Source organism: Ovis canadensis, chromosome 2, assembly GCF_042477335.2.
Source record: "Ovis canadensis isolate MfBH-ARS-UI-01 breed Bighorn chromosome 2, ARS-UI_OviCan_v2, whole genome shotgun sequence".
In the NCBI taxonomy this organism is placed as follows: domain Eukaryota; kingdom Metazoa; phylum Chordata; class Mammalia; order Artiodactyla; family Bovidae; genus Ovis; species Ovis canadensis.
The window spans coordinates 175,000,521-175,017,052 of NC_091246.1; the positions used below are offsets into that span (position 1 = coordinate 175,000,521).

A 16,532-nucleotide genomic window follows, 5' to 3' on the forward strand; every position below is an offset into this window, starting at 1 on the left:
ATTTTGTATACAAAAGGTCTCAGGTGATTTACATTATCTTCTGGCCAAGAGGCTTGTTAACATTTTTTGGCTCTCTTCCTTAATGAATGTTAATTTTGTTTCCCCTGAAGTGTTTTTCTTTAATCTACATCTCCTTAAAGCGCTAAAGTTACATCTCTATAGAACAAAGGTGCAGTGGGTTATAACAAAGAAGGTACTTAACTCAAAGATCTAATGTTGCTAATACCAGGTCTACTACTTGTTTTTCTGTATACCAACTATATCTAAAAATAAAGGATATGAAAATTTGGCAGCAAGCATTGACTCAACAAATGAAACCTTTAATCAGTCCTATTCTAAAGATTTTGACTCCTCGGAAGCCCCTACATTCCTAGGATGTTTTAAGCTTCCTGTGCCTCCTGCGGTCAGGAGGCCTCAAACAATCACATGCGCAGCTGTACGAGTCCTGCAGGCAGGCTAGAAAGCCATCAGAGGGTTTTTTGGATTGAAACACTCTTTCAAATGCAGAAGATTAAAGCCCTGAATTGACTTTTTCCAGAAAATGTCAGAAGAGTGGAAAAGCAGAGCACAAAAGCTGGCAGATTTTTGTTGGGGTACATGCTTAGGAATTTCCAGAGGGGTCCCTGAAGTCTGAGCACGCCTTGCGTATGTCAGCTTCCTTCCTCATGACCTTGTCACGGGCGGGATTCCTCACACTGGCTCCCGGCAAAACACTGTGTAGGTTTGTCATTCCTTTTCTTCCAAGGAGCAAGTGTCTTTTAATTTCCTGGCTGTAGTCACTGTTGCAGTGATTTTGGAGCCTAGGAAAATAAAATCTGTCATTGTTTCCACTTTGTCCCCATCTATTTGCCATGAAGTGATAGGTCCTCATGCCATGAACTTAGTTTTTTGAATGTTGAGTTTTAAGCCAGCTTTTCACTCTCCTCTTTTGTTCTCATTAAGAGGCTCTTTAGTTCCTCTTCAGTTTCTGCCGTAGAGTGATTAGGTATCATCTGCATATCTGAGATTATTGCTGTTTCTCCCTGACATCTTGATTCCAGCTTGTGAGTCACCCAGCCCACCATTTCATATGATATACTCTGCATATAAGCTAGGTGACAATATACAGTCTTGATATACTCCTTTTCCAATTTTTAACCAGTCTATTGTTCCATGTCTGGTTCTCACTGTTGCTTCTTGACCCATATACTGGTTTCTCAGGAGACAGGTAAAAGAATTTCCCACAGTTTGTTGTGATCCACATAGCCAAAGGCTTTAGCATAGTCAATGAAACGGAAGTAGATGTTTTTCTGGAATTCTTTTGCTTTCTATGATCCAACAGACATTGGCAATTTGATCCCTGATTCCTCTGCCTTTTCTAAATCCAGCTAGTACATCTGGAAGTTCTTGGTTCACGTACTGCTGATGCCTAACTTGGAGAATTTTGAGCATTACTTTGCTAGCATGTGAAATGAGTGCAATTGTATAGTTTGAACATTCTTTCGCATTGCCTTTCTTTGGAATTGGAAGGAAAACTGACCTTTTTCAGTGGCCGCTTCTGAGTTTTCCAAATTTTCTGGCATAATGAGTGCAGCCCTTTCACAGCATCATCTTTTAGGATTTGAAATAGCTCAGCTGGAATTCCATCACTTCCACTTTTCCACTTGCTTTGTCTGTAGTACTGCTTCCTAAGGCCCGCTTGACTTTCCAGGATATCTGGCTGTAGGTGAGTGACACACACCATCGTGGTTATCCGGATCATTAAGACCTTTTTTGTATAGTTCTTCTGTGTATTCTTGCCATGTTATTTAAATCTCTGCTTCTGTTAGGTCCTTGCTGTTTCTATCCTTTATTGTGCCCATCTTTGCATGAGATTTTCACTTGGTATCTCTAATTTTCTTGAAGAAATCTCTAGTCTTTCCCATTCTATTATTTTCCTCTATTTCTTTGCATTGTCCACTTAAGAAGGCTTTCTTATCTCTCCTTGCTTTTCTTTGGAACTCTGTATTCAGTTGAGTATATCTTTTTCTTCCTCCTTTGCCTTTCACTTCTCTTGTTTTTCATCTATTTGTAAGACCTCCTCAGACAACCATTTTGCCTTCTTGCATTTCATTTTCTTAGGGAAGGTTTTGATCACCCCCTCCTGTACAATCTTACAAACCTCCATACATAGTTCTTAAGGCACTCTACCAGATCTAATCCCATGAATCTATTCATCATTTCCATTGTATTACCCTAAGGGATTTGATTTAGGATATACCTGAATGACTTACTGATTTTCACTACTTTCTTTAAGTCTGAATTTTGCAATAAGGAGCTGGTGATCAGCACCACAGTCATGTCCAGGTCTTGATTTTGCTGATTGTATAGAGCTTGTGCATCTTCAGCTGCAAAGAATGTAATCAATCTGATTTCATTGTTGACCATCTGGTGATGTCCATGTGTAGACTTGTCTCTTGTATTGTTGGATGAGAGTGTTTGCTATGACCAGTACATTCTCTTGGCAAAACTCTGTTAGTCTTTTCCCTGCTTCATTTTATACTCCAAGACCAAACTTGCCTGTTACTCTAGGTATCTCTTATCTTCCTACTTTTGCATTCCAATTCTTTTTGATGCAAAGGACTTTTTTTTCTTCCTTTGGTGTCAGTTTTAGAAGGTCTTGTAGGTCTTCATAGAACTGTTTGATTTGGCTTTTTCAGCAATAATGGTGGGGCACAGATTTGGATTTCTGTAATGTTGAATAATATGTTTCATATTTGTTTTGTTAACTTTATTTCTTTTTGTATGCTACTAAAAGGAAATTTATTGATTTTATTTTTGGATTATTCATTATAAATGTATAAAAATAAAATTGATTTTGTATATTGATCCTGTATCCTGTATTATACTACATAATATTATTAGTTGTAATAGATTTTTTACTAGATTCCTTACTACTTGCTGTATACAATGACATTCCTTCTATGAGTTAGCATGCTTCTTTACTTTTAGTATGGATGCTTTTTTTTCAACTTCTACCTAGTATTTCTTCTTTTTATTTTATTATTTATTTACTTATTTTTATTCTCCTCTTCCTTCTCATCTTCCTCTTCCTCTCCTCTTTCTTCTTTTTTTTTTTTTGGCCTAATTTCCCTGCCTAACATCTGTAGTATGAAGACATTCTTGTCTTGTTCTTGCTATTGAGGGAAACATCCAATATTGATACATTAACTAATTACATGATGTGAGCTGTTTTTACTGCTTTCATTTTATCAATATTCTTAATCTATTCCTAATTTGTTGAATATGTTTATCATAAAGGAGTGTTGGATTTGGTTCAGTGTTTTTTCTCGGTTTCTTGAGATGATCTTGTACCTTTTCTTATTTGCTCTGATGATATGGTGTACTACATAATATATTTCCAGATATAAAAGTTTTGATGTCTCTTTTCATGGTTTTGTTTGGGCAACTAGTTGGCCTATAGTTTAGCTTGTAGCTTTCATAAGCTAAATCCTTCTCTTAATTATTTACAACAAAAGTCTTTGTTGCTTTTGATAGCAGGCTTAGAGTTGAACTTGTCCATAGTGTTCAAATAAAGGCAATTGCTTTGGGGAGAGTTTTGGAGTACTCTACTCTTAAGGACTGGTTCTCATTCTGAATAAAATCTGCGTGTCACTAATCCTGGTACTAGAGAGGGTGGTAGTCTCTGGCTTGTCTCTCTTGGCATGGAACTTCTGCTCCAGCAGCAAAGTGAAGTAAGGGCAGTCAAGATCACAGTGTTCCTAGTCTTCCTGTCCTGAGGAAGAACTTGCCCCCTACAGCTGGGGGCTGGGTCAGTTAGGGAGGCCCTGAGCTTTCTGCTGAATCACCAAGAGTTTAGTGTCTGCAACTTGGATTTGGAGGGTATAAGAAATGCTGGTGTCCTGTCTTTCCTGGTAAGACTTCTTGTTAGGAGCTGAGGAGAAAGAGAACCCCATCTTCCTACACAGTTCTGGTAGTAGTAGAGTTTCCACCAAGCTGAATTGGGACAGGATAAGAGGGACTGTTCCTACTAAGATTAAGAAATTCTTTAAAATTTTTTTTCTCTACTTACCATATCTTTTTCTCTACTTACCATATCATTTTCTCTACTTACATTAATCTTGGGAGATTTTGAACTTTTTTTAAATTAATTTTTACCAGTTTTGCTTGTTTCCCTGGAAGTTGGACTCACTATGCTCATGTCACCATTCTGAGACTAGAATTCTTGGCACTTATTTTTTCAAGTGTGCATAAATAAATGGCATTGTTCAAACTCTTACTGACAGAGTGTTTCTGTGTAATATGTGCAAGAAATATGAAAACAAGTGGCTCAAGCTTAATTTAATTTTTTTTCAGGAATTGATGTCTTGTTTACTGGAGTGAAACAAGATTTTGAAGTAGAATTTACCCAGTCATTAAATGAATGCACAAAGATTATATTGTTGTTTAGCTGCAGAAAAGAAAAATTATAATAGATTTAGCTGAAAATTAAGTATAAATATTTTGTTACACTTAAAATTTTATCTGTAATGGAAAAATGTTTCTATGACTACTTTATTCCAAAACCATAACTAAAAAATAATTTGAGATATATACACTATTTTAGAAAAGGCAAAAGTATGAAGACAGTGAAAGATCAGCAATTGGGAGGGGGTAGAGGTGAGGTGGGGATGAATAGGTGGGACATAGAGAATTTTTAGGGTAGTGAAACTATTCTGTATAATACAATAATAGTGGACACATATCATTACACCCTTGACAAACCTGTGGAATATACAATACCAAGAGTGATTCCTAATGTAAATTATGAACTTTGAGAGAAAATGATCTGTTACTGTAGCTTCCTTAACTGTAACAAATACATCACTCCAGTGCGGGATTTTGATAATGAGAAAGGCTATGTGTATGTGGAGACAGGTGATGTATGGAAAATCTCTGCATCTTCCACTCAGTTTTACTATGAACCTAAAATTGTTCTAAAAAAATTGTCTATTATAAACAGGATTTGAAATGTTTGTATAATATACAATCATTTTGGAACAAACAAATATATAAATAAACATCACCCTTTATAGAATAAATACTAAAATATGACATTTTAACTTGTTATTTTTGATCATTAGATTTAGTAGAGTCCTGTACATTCAGTGGCTGTTTAGTGTTCTTAATTATAGAACACTATTCAGATGAATAGTTGCTATTCATAACAAAGCACTGCTGCTGCTGCTGTTGCTCCTGTGTATCTCTTCTATGAGCATTAGTATATTCTGTTGTGTTTTGCAACAATTTTCCTGAGAACTCAACAGTGGTAGCAGCTTTAATGATAGACATATTCCAAACAGGAAAATGAATCTTGGGGCCAAGAGGAAAGTTTAGACATCTTTCTCCAAATATAAGTCTTTTTAGTGACAAATTTGGAAAAATCAAAGCTTGATTTTATTAAGGGAAGTGCTGTCTCCTCAAAATGGGGTTTAAATATTAATTATCAGGCCTATGTGTCAGATATTTCAGGCGAAACGTGAAATCATGAGATCATGGCCCAGTTACTTGGCATGAATTGTACTTGAAGATTTTCTGGGGAAAAATAGTCCTTAGAATATTAATTATATATTTATATCAACTCAGGTGTCAAAGAATGAAATACAAAATTTGCATGGAATTTAAAACTAAAATATTTCAAAATACACTAAAATAAATGGTGGAAAAATTAAGAACCATAGTCATTGTTAAAAGGATTTTGAACATTTATTTCTTCAACTTTGAAAATCGGGTTTTATTCTGTTTTCAGACACTTTATGTAGAGTTTTCACTTGCACATAATGTATGCCAAAAAGTTAAACTGTGTAGGCGAACACTGGCTTTTTGTTTGGCTTTGTCTTTTTTACATTCAGATCGCAGATTAGATGTCTAAAAGGGTTTCAGTTTACTGGGAAACTATGCCCCATCCTTAAGAGACAGTTCAGGATACCTAAGAACTGTTTATTTAAGGTAACTTAGATATTGAAAGTCTTTTCACATTTACTGTCACACTTTAGGAATGATTGAGAAATTTAATCTGGAAATTCCTTTTGCATTTGTGTCATTTTCCTTCTGTGTGAAATACTAGAGTCCCTTTGTCACTACACATATAAATAACAAGGTTAAGATTAATAAATGATATGATCTTGCAAGCTTTACCCTTTTTGAATTTAAGTTTGTCAACTGATAAAATACATATGAATCTGTGGCAAGAAATAAGTAATGACATGTGTCCATGATTTGTTTACCAAACTTCCCCATACTAGAAAGTCATCAATTACTGAAGCAATTGTAAAACATTTTTCATTTATCAATTGTGGGTTGTGAATACAGAATAATATCAAAATAACTCATTATGCATTAAAACAAGTTTAAAACTTGAAATCAGGATGGATTGGCTCACTTTTTACACCTCTGTTTCTGGTTGAATTCCTGCCATTTATCCTTAGAGGATTCCCCATGCTTTGTTTCACTGTACTCCTGTAATTGATTATATAGTCTCCAGATGTCCAGGCCAGCTAATTTTTGTTGTTTAAGACAGTTTCCCACTGGTAACATTAGTTCTTTTAGTCAGTTTCAAACGGAATTTATAATATCAGGATGGACATACAAAACATCATTATATTATTATGATTCAAAATTTTGTATGGATTGACAATATACTGAAATATAGATAAATACTTCTAGGGCTTTTTAAAAATCTTAGCAGTAGTAATGTGTTGACAGCTCTTGATTTCACATCAGGTGTTCAAATTTTAAATGAGCCATGATAATTATGTTTTTGAACAGAAAGACTAAATGGCCTGGAACAATCAACTTGCCCTCTGTCCTGGAAATTGCTCCCTATGAAAATAGTCCTGCATTTGCAATTACACATAATCCTTAATTCTGAAAATGGTGCTCATTTGCTGATTTAGATGCTTTACACACTTCCAGAGTTACTTACTCTCTGAAGTTCTTCTCCATCCCAATGTGTTAACATTATGCCAGCTGTCTCAGATCACTTTTAAATTATTTCTGTTTTCATTTAATCAGAGATTTACCAGAGTCTGAGATGAGAGACTTTAGAGCTTATCTAATCCAAATTGATTATTTTTCATGTAAAGTAAAGAAGTTTTGTTTCAAAATGGCCATCATGCTGACAGACTTCATAGAAACAGAGACACACCTCAGGAACTCTGCATCAGGTCTGGCTGTTTTGAGTTTTCCCAGATAGACAAGCAAGCAAGCTTTCACATGGTTACATTCTCAAGCATTCTGCTCACCCCAGCTGATGGCAAGCAGAGTAGAGACATCAGAGCAGGAAACACTGCCCCTGCTGAGCCTTGCTCCTATGGCAGGTTCATAAGCAATACTGTGGTTTTCAGCCCCAAAGTTCTGGAATGATTTATTACACCACCTTAGAAACTGGCACAGAAGCCCAGACTGTTGAAGTGACTTGTCCAAAAATGCCCATCTGTGAGTGACAGAGTTGGTGACAGATAATAGTATTCTGATTGAGCTTAATAATTCTACTTCACCATAGATTCTCCTTCATCTTAATAATTCTTAATAATTCTACTTCATCATTCCTGTTTTATTTAATATGTTTGGATGTGTTATTAGATTTTGCTTAATTTTTCATAAGGCTGTTTGAAAGGAAGTAGTAGGGTTTTATTTTTTTCTTCCTGCTTGCTACCACAGCCTCTTCTTTGTTGTTAATGAACATAGCTTTACCTTGAAACTAAAGGCTGAAACACTTTCCTTTTATCCTGTTGCATAAAATGGCTTCATTTTGCCTGCTGCTGGCAAAAATCTGACTAAAAAGCTCTAACAAATAATCAGTAATATACAAACCTGTCCTTAAATGCATGCAGTGAGAAATTAAGTGCTCAAATTCAGAAAATAAAAAACATGACTCTCCTGTGTGCATTTGCAAATTCAGGATAATCACAATAAAATACAGAATTAATTACAAGTTAACCTTGTGAAAAATAACTTGATTATTTCCAGGTTATTATCAGTGCTCTGAGCATTGGAATATTTCAACGATGATTCAAGTTAAATGGGTTTTAATGATTACAATCTAGGTGACTCATAAAATAAAATAATAAGGTAAGAAGCCTACATATTCACCTGCTTAGCAAAGCTACAATTTTATTCAATATAAGGTAAAATAATTTATTAATAATTTTTACTACATTTTTACTTAGATTTATTTTTTTTGTTTCAGTTTTTCTACTTTTAGGAAAGACAGCCATCTTCATTTATTGCTCTTTTTGTGAATTCTATAAATATATGTAGGGGAATTGGAGAAATGCTGAAGAGTATCTTGAACAGCGTACTTTCATTGATAGAGCAGAAATGCACCAGTATCTCCAGAAGGCCTATTCAAATGTTTACTTACCAACTATATCATGAACCATATATTAACCCAAGGCTGGACAACTTCCCACAATATCATAAAACCTCAGAACAATCCTGTGTGATAGGCTTTATTCTCATTTAAAGGATTTTTAACTCAGACTTCAGAAAGGTTAAATAATTTGTTCAAAGTTCCATATCTGATACAGTATGGTGCCCAAATATTCACTTCTCTACTGCCTCTGAAGCTCAGTTTTCTTTCCACCTTAACAATATTCCCTCTGCTAAACAGTAAATAGTTTATTTGATTACTTAATACTTTGAGTCTGAAGAGACAAATTATAAGCTAATATATAGTCATTGTAAAAAAGATAGATTTTTCACAGACAGATTTTTCATACTGAAGATAACCAGATGGCTTTTGCCTTGGAAAGGAAGTAGGGGAAGTTCGGGCAATGGAGTATTTGAGTTCAGGAACAGAGTATTTTATTTAATTAAAATAACTAAATGGAGCAATTCTGATGAAGGACAAAAATGAGAGAGGAAGAAAAGGGAGAGTGAACTCTCAAAGTTGAAAGCATTAAAAAATAATTTTCAGCCATTTTGTAAATTGTTTCAGGATAGTCATAATTTTAATAAAATGAATGAGCGCTCTGTATTAATTTGAAAGAAGAGAGCAATTTTATAGCAATTTTTTAAAAGTTAAAAAACTGCTGGATCAGATTAGATTCTTCTTCTATTGAAAAATACAACAGAAAAACAAAAATGTGTTGTTGTTTTTCTTAAAAGAATTTCAGTAATAGAAATTGACCAATTAGGCATTGGCTTGTTGACTTTAAATTCAGTAGAGTTGATCACTTTTGAAGGGGTTGACCTTTAATTCCTTAAAGTAGTTTTACATATTCTTCTTTTACATTTGAGTCATCTTTTTTATAGGGTGCTTTAAAAAGAATACCATGAAATAAATGTAAAATGTGGGGTAAAATTTTCATATTCATGTTGGCTTCCAAGAATTTTCTTAGTGAAAGTGAATGGTCTGTCCCTTGGCTGATTATTTTTTCCTACGGTGGCTTAGACGGTAAAGCGTCTGCCTGCCGTGCAGGAGACCCGGGTTCGATCCCTGGGTTGGGAAGATCCACTGGAGAAGAAAATGGCAACCCACTCCAGTAATCTTGCCTGGAAAATTCCATGGACTCAGGAGCCTGGTGGGCTACAGTCCATGGGGTCGCAAAGAGTCGGACACGACTAAGCAACTTTACTTTCACTGTGATAGTACATTTTAGTTTGAAAAATAATGATATATTTGACCTTATTCTTTTTAAGCAGCTAATAATTTGAAATATGATATTATTATTGAATTGTGCTGTTATCCATTGGCCAGTTTCAGTGGCCCAACAATCTTGAGCACCTACACTGTGCCAAACTCTTTTATAGACTGAAGGTGCAGCAGAAACAAAACTGACAGCATCTCTGTTCACACAGAGCTTATATCCTAGTGGGAAAACTAGATCACAAACACTCATTCCCCTCCCCAGTATAATTTGATGTCAGACAGTGATGAGCGCTAAGGAGGAAAAGCAGCTGTAAAGAGTGGAAGATTCAAAGCAGCTGCTATTTTAGACCATGTGTTCAGGAAAAACGTGAAGAGGTGAGTTTTAGCCTGAGTGAAAGAAATGAGAATCCTGTGAAGATTCACTGGAAAGCAGAGTACAGTAAGCCTTAAGATAGAAGTGTATTGATATGTTGAACTAGGGAGGTCAGTGGGCTGCAGCCCTGCGCGCCAAACTGAGAGAGAAGTAAATTCCTTGAGATTTGGGTAGAACTTTCCTCCTTATCTTCTAATTCTTGGCCATATGAGTGACCTGGCAGCAATAATCCAATCTTTGATTCTCTTTGCAATCCAGATAGGGTCAGGGGCTTATCTGATGGTGTGAACCGAACCTTAGTTTCTGAAGGGTCTGAATCCTTGGTCATAGTTCTCAGACTGGGGTTGCTGGATGTGTCTTTTTGGGGAGAGTACTAGAAGGCTCCTGAGTGAATGACCCAGGTTTCACATATACTCCTTACTGGCTGCATGGTATGAGAACAGTTGTACTTCCTCATGCTGCTCAGAGTCAAAAGTCCAGGCTGGTTTGGAGACTTAGCTTTTCATCTGGTGATTCTCTAGACACAAGAAGTGCAGAGTCTCTTGGCAGCTGGTGTAGCTTGTAGTTCAACTGAGACCCTTGCAGGGGTCGTTTGACAAGAGTGTATCCCTTTGCAACCAGGAGCTCCAACCCTACAGAATCCAGAGTTCCAGGAAAGGAAAACACAGTCCTCCAGGAGGTCATTGAGAGTATTTGTTTCATCTTTTAATTCTTAATGTACTATCCTCAGAAGCAATCCGATTTTTATCACCATAGGTTAGTTTTGCCACTTTTAGAATTTTATTTAGATAGAATCACACACTATATATTCTTTTGTGTCTTTCTTTCACTTCATGCCATCACATCCGTGCATGTCTTAGTAGTGAGTTCCTTTCCCATTGTGTGAATATACTATATTCTGTTTATCTATTCTTCCATTGATGAATGTCTTGTATGTTTCTAATTTGTGGCTTGTATGGATAAAGCTTTGGACTTTCTTGTACAAAGCTTTTTATGGATATTTTACTATTTAACTTTATGATCTAATCATCATATTTCATACATTGGGAAAATAGGAATAAAATACAACATATAGTGTAGGATTTATAGGAAGGCCTCCTTCCTACATGCATTCATTCAATTTGACATCCAAAGAAAGAAGGCAGATCCACTTAGTCACTCACTACATTTCCTGAAGCGCTAGAGTTTCCTTTTGTAGACGCCTATCCAATTATCTACTAGTCTGTCACAGTTTTTCTTTTAAGATCTAAGACTTGAGCTCAAGGTAGTATAGCAGAAGGAAAGGACACACACACACACACACACACACACACACACACACACGTAACATACATATATAGAGAATTATTATATCTCTTCTTTGATAATGGGAAATATTTCACATTTGCTACTTCAGAAAAAGTCTTTGTCCTTGATCTACCCTTCTTAAGATGTTCTGTCACTAACTTTCTAAAACTATTTCATTTGTATTCTCACTGAATTAAAATGTCCTAAAGAGTCTTGTTTTTCTTTATCTCGCTGATAGTACATATTAATGTTTTAAGAATGTCTGAGCCTACCTTATTATTGTTTCTATTAAATTACATCTTCTTCATTTACTTGATAATGCAAGCTGATATGAGATCTTTTTAATTGTTTTCTGTTTCATCAGAGTTAGTTTTCTAACATAATCTTTAACCTCTCGTCAGCATGAGCTTGGTTTAATTGAGGTGAAAAATCATTCCCTTGCCCAAGTTGCTTCAAGACTATTTTTAGTAAACTTTTTCCTCATTCTGCTAAGACCAAGAATAAGATGATTTCTAAAATGCACCCTTGAAAGCCTAGTTCATATAAATACTTTCTTTGTGTTAAGGTTTTATTTGTTTTTTTTTAACTATTTATTTATTTTTAAAATGCAAAATTCATGGTTAATAATTCTGGTAAAATGTTGCTGAAATTTCTGCAGCTTCATAGTTTCCTAAATGGGTAGACAATTGTGTCATCCAATTAAATTGTGTTAAAGATTAGAGCTTTGTGATATATTTTATTATCATAAAATCTTCTGAATTCAACAGTCAGCTAAAATATTACTACCTCAGGAAATTATCATCTAAGCAAATTATGTCTTACCCTCCTTTACTCTAGATGATACTCTGCTTTTAATTTCTTTTTAAACCATTTACTTTATTCTATTTGCATTGTTGTTAATTGAATACAACATGTACAGTAAGTCCCCTACACATGAATGAGGTCAGTTCTGAGAGTATGTTCGTAAGTCCAATTTCTTTGTAAGTCCAACAAAGTTAGGCTAGGTACCAGCCAACAAAATTGTCTGTTTGGTACTGTACTGTAATAGGTTTGCAATCGTTTCCACACAAATAATACATTAAAAACAAAAAACAAATACAAAAAATAAAAAAAAAAGTTAATCTTACAGTACCTTGAAAAGTACAGTAGTACAATACAATAGCTGGGCATGTTCACATCTTTGAAAATTCATAACTTGAAGGTTCATATCTAGGAGACTTAATGTATTCAATTACCATTTATAGAAAGCTAGAGATAGGCATTGTGAATCCACGATGAGCAAAAATCAGTTTCAATCTACTGGAAAGGGAAATGCATACGAGTAAGCTATGCAATGCTCTGAGTTAAGCACCGCTATGGAGGTAAGCAACAAGGAGGACGGTGATTTAAAACAGGATAATTGAGAAGTCTTCCTGGAGGAGGAAAGCATGGGTCTTAACATCTGAATAATAGTTTTCTGGGTGATGAGGTACAGAAGAAATGACATGAGAAAAAGCACAGAGAAGTGATGTGATAGCTGTGTGCACAGGGAGTAAGGGTAACTGCAAACATGGTGGTAACACAGGGGTCAACCTGAGGCAGGAGGTGTGCTATGGGCTGAGTCTTTTCCAAGAGGGAAGCAAGGTGCATGCTCTGTAACTAACAGTCTAGTCAAATATAGGGTAAAAACATATTACAAGTGTTTGTATTTAATTTTTCTTGACCTTTAAAAATTTATATTTATATGCATGTTTCATATATTTGTACATGTATAATGGGTTTATATATGATATTTACATATAAAATATATATAAATATACATATACACACATAGAGAGAAAGAGGGAGAAAGAGAGAATACTCAAATTAGTTTAAGCATCAGAAAAGGTTGGAGGCCACTGTTCTTGATCATAGATGGTCTCATATGACTTACTAAGTAATCTGAACTTCATCTTAAGTTGTGAGAAATCTAGGAACATGAACCATGGTATGTGAGAAGACCTGATTTGCATTTTACCTAAGATATTTGTGAAAATAAATTTTAGGAAGATAAAACTATAGGAAGGAAACCATTTAGGAGGCTGTTGCAGTCATTCAGAAGAGAGATAGTAAAGACCTGAATGAGACTGTAGTGGTACATGCAGGTCGAAAAACAAAATAGGAATCAAAACCTGCAGGACTTGGTGACTGATGGGATGTGATGGTGACATAAATAAATACAGATGGGATCAAGGACAACTTTCAGATCTTTGGGTGATGGGGAGTATGTTCTTCATCAACTGAGAGAGAGAGCAAAGACTGGATTTAGGGCTGCTCTGTAAATTTGTTTGTTTTTAATAATAGTATTTATTTATTTATTACTGTGCTGGGTCTTTGTTTCTGGGCAGGTTTTTCTTTAGTTGCAGCAAGTCGGGTCATTCTCCAGTTGCAGTACATAGGCTTCTTACCGCAGTGGCTTCTCTTGTTGCAAGCACAGGCTCTAGAATGTGTGGGCTCAATAGCTGTAGCCCAGGCTCTAGAGTGCAGGCTCAATAGTTGTGGCACATGGGCCTAGCTGCTTCTTAGCATGTGCAGTTCTCCCTGATCAGGGCTCTCATCCATGTCTCTTGCATTGGCAGGAGGATTCTTTACCACTGAGCAAACAGGGAAGCCCGGTTCTGGTTTATATTCTGACATGTTGAATTTGAATTGTTTCATGGCATGAATTCATGCTAGGTTATTCATTCATTGAACTTTTATATCTATATAGTCCAAAGTCGGAGAAGGCGCTGGCACCCCACTCCAGCACTCTTGCCTGGAAAATCCCATGGATGGAGGAGCCTGGTAGGCTGCAGTCCATGGGGTCGCCAAGAGTCGGACACGACTGAGCGACTTCACTTTCAATCTTCACTTTCCACTTTCATGCGTCGGAGAAGAAAATGGCAACCCACTCTAGTGTTCTTGCCTGGAGAATCCCAGGGAAGGGGAAGCCTGGTGGGCTGTCATCTTTGGGGTCGCACAGAGTTGGACACGACTGAAGCGACTTAGCAGCAGCAGCAGCAGCAGCAGCAGCAGCAGCAGTCGCAGTCCAAAGTAATGTACTGGATTCTGAGGAGCTAACTAGAAAGATAACATGGAACCTTAATTTCAATGTACTCTCCATACAAGTTGAGAGACAACTGCAACTTACTATAAAATGATAGGTGATATTTGTGGCTACTAAGTACTTAACAAGAGGGTGACTGATTCTTTGGGAAGATTGAACAAATCTTGGTCATTTTGGCATCTCTTTATGAAACAATTATCCTGGAATAAAAAGCTTTAATATACAGTTAAAAAAATGTTTATCAGGAATTTGTTTACAAAAATAGAATCATTGTGATTTTTTCTGAAAGCTCAGAGCACATTTATATACTATGTTTTATCATGTTAGCTATGATTAAATAACAGTAAAGTCAATGGAAAAAATAATTATATATTAAGATTCTTATTCATCCATCCCTTCTGAATTATATGGTATGCAGAGATATTTAAGACAACCATTGAGGACAGAAATTTTATTGATTCTTTAATAGTGTTAATAAAAACTCTTTCCAAATTTGAAAAAAACATTTTTTTTGGCCAGTCCTTTAAGTACAATAAACACTGACAACTTCAACTAATCTTTAGAGCAAATTTTCTGTATCACTTTTAATAATAAACTTAACTTTGCCTTCTGAAAAGGTCACTCTATATCCAAATCAATATTAATTTTTATTATAAATAATTAATTGCTAGTGACTTTGGAAATATATAGCAATGCCAAATGTTTATTTTGAAGAAATTTTGCACCTTTTTTTATTTCTTTGATTTTTAAATTTTATGATAGTAATTTATATATTTGTCATTTTATAAAGCATCTGCCTACAATGCGGGAGACCCAGGTTCAATCCCTGGGTCTGGAAGATCTCCTGGAGAAGGAAATGGCAACCCACTCCAGTATTCTTGTCTGGAAAATCCCATGGGTGGAGGAGCTTGGTAGGCTACAATCCATGGGGTCACAAAGAGTTGGACATGACTGCTCGACTTCACTTTCACTTTCAGAGGAGAATCAGAATATTTTCTGTAATTTTACATTTATAAAGATGATGGTATATTAAACTCAAACCACATTAAAACTTCAAAAGTATACACAATTGTCAAATTTATTATTATACTTTTTATTTGGCATATGAGATCTTAGTTCCCTGACCAGCAATCTAACCATGCCCCCTACAGTAGAAGTGTGGAATCTTAACCCACCAGACTTCCACGGAAGACCCAACTAGTTAGTATACATTTCATTTTGTTATATCATACAGTGTGTATTTTTAATTTTAATAGTTGATTATATATATTATGCACTAGGCATTACATACTTTAACAAAGCATTTATTTACTTATCCTCATAGCCACTTTATTAGTTTCAATTTACATATTGGGAAACTGAACAGAAGATTAAGGAACTTTAAAATGCCTCTAAGTAATACAGCTGAGATCTATAACTCAGGAACTCCAACCACATTGTGCAAGCTGTTAATTATTATGCTACATTGCTTTCTTTAGTAAACTTCTTAAGGATTTTTTTTTTTTTCACCAGAAGTAACAAAGAAAACAAAAAACCTCCAGACATGTTTGCTGGGAAATCCTCTGTTTTTAAGGTTTATACTCCATCTTTGTCTGACTTAACTAATTTGAGGTAGAATATAGAAAGCAAACATTTGAAGAACAAGATTTCTGCCTTTTCCCTATTCAAAGTTAAAAGTGATACAGAACGTTAGTGTTTTCTGAAGTAGGATGATGGTTTCCTGAAAAAAATGTCTGAGTGGGTATCCCCCGAAGATATATCTACTCAACATGCTGTCTCAATTTTACAGTTTTGTTTTGGATGTCTAAAACAGAATAAATTAAAACAATCTCTCCTTGCAGCTACTATCGGTCCTCTTCTTATCTGAAAAAGACGGGAGTGTGACAGCACGTTTGAGTTCTTGTATGCTACCTGAAAGTCAAAATTAAGCACACAAGGCTGTGAAAACTAGCTTAATGCATATGAAAAACAGCACATTGGCTATTGCTTTGAAGAGATAAACAGCGAATGCTTAAGAAAATGTGAAAGATTTTTTTTGTTACCCTGAGAGGAAACAGTTCAACACCTGAAAATGGAATTGCTTTTATAATGAGTATGTTTAACGCAGATTTCATTCAGGACACAAAAGCTCAACAGGCATATATTTCTTATTTGATAAAAGAGTAATTTAAAAGAGAATGTACATTATCTAAGGT

General features: G+C 35.4%; 1 protein-coding gene and 1 non-coding gene across 2 annotated transcripts in view; both read left to right on the forward strand.

The window, feature by feature from the left end:
• LRP1B (LDL receptor related protein 1B) overlaps positions 1-16,532 on the forward strand; it is a 1,961,274-nt gene that overhangs the window by 1,326,916 nt on the left and 617,826 nt on the right. The gene's annotated exons all lie outside the window — the stretch shown is intronic.
• On the forward strand, positions 9,400-9,472 carry TRNAG-GCC (transfer RNA glycine (anticodon GCC)). Its single transcript has one exon. It is a non-coding gene; the product is annotated as a tRNA-Gly (tRNA).